We start from the raw sequence: 1,138 nt of genomic DNA, 5'->3' as shown, positions 1-1,138 counted from the left end.
CCCGGGAATGGTGGAAGGGGGGTTTAGGGCTGGGGTTATTTTAGATTAGGGACGGGAAGATAGGGAAAGGTAGTGTTTAGGATGACGGGGAGGGATGATGCTCCCCTGAGTTTTTGTTTGGGTTTTCGTTTGTTTTTAGAACAAAAAATACCATGATTAATTTAGTTTGAATGAAAATTTTGATTTGTATGGTATGAATGGTATTGATTGTAATGAATTCTTTTTTCAAAAAAAATCTAAAAAAATCTGTTCTTATCAGTTTAATATCTGATACGTCCCCAATCGGGGGACTACATATTAAATGGATTTTTCGAACAGGGAGTCTGAAATGGGGCATGCTCCGTCCGCTCCACGCATCGACCCGGTATTGCAGTACCTCCGGGAACGGTGCAACACTTTTCTCCCATTGTCAAGGAAAAAGAAATACACAAAGCTATGTAAAACAGCTAGCAGAAGAAGAGAAGGAATGAAAAAAGAAGAATCATCCAAACTGAAACAAGGGCGAAGCCCCCTTCATGGGGTCCCCCGTTTTCCCGCAATTTTACTTGAAAATTTAAAAAAAAAAAAAAAAAAAATACATTGGTCAGGATTGTGTCCGTGTGTATGTGTGTGTGTCTCTGTGTGTGTGTGTGTGTGTGTGTGTGTGTGTGTGTGTGTGTGTGTCTCTGTGTGTGTGTGTGTGTGTCTCTGTGTGTGTGTGTGTCTGTGTGTGTGTGTGTGTGTGTCTCTGTGTGTGTGTGTGTGTCTGTCTCTGTGTGTGTGTGTGTGTCTGTCTGTCTGTCTGTCTGTCTGTCTGTCTCTGTCTGTCTGTCTGTCTGTCTGTCTGTCTGTCTGTCTGTCTGTCTGTCTGTCTGTCTGTCTGTCTGTCTGTCTGTGCAATTGAGTTCAAGCCCGACGACGACTGGCGTGTTTTCCGGGCTTTGAACAAATAGTCGCACTAGGCTTAACCTGTTTGGGATAGGGGGCAGTATTGAGAATTTTGGAAAAAATATGTTCCCATTTTTAACTGCCTCCTACACCAACTCAGAAGCTAGAATATGCATATTATTGTTCAGGTTTGGATAGAAAACACTCTGAATTTTCTAAAACTGTTTGAATGGTGTCTGTGAGTATAACAGAACTCCTATGGCAGGCAAAA

General features: G+C 42.3%; 1 non-coding gene across 1 annotated transcript; it reads left to right on the top strand.

Annotated features, from left to right (window-relative positions):
* The first annotated feature begins 216 nt into the window (after positions 1–216).
* LOC115161596 (U2 spliceosomal RNA) lies at positions 217–398 on the top strand. The gene has a single exon (XR_003869305.1). It is a non-coding gene; the product is annotated as a U2 spliceosomal RNA (small nuclear RNA).
* Positions 399–1,138: the final 740 nt, after the last annotated feature.

Source organism: Salmo trutta, chromosome 24 (assembly GCF_901001165.1).
Source record: "Salmo trutta chromosome 24, fSalTru1.1, whole genome shotgun sequence".
Lineage (NCBI taxonomy): Eukaryota > Metazoa > Chordata > Actinopteri > Salmoniformes > Salmonidae > Salmo > Salmo trutta.
Note: the sequence above shows the minus strand (reverse complement) of the source record. Positions and strands in the feature narration are given on the sequence as shown.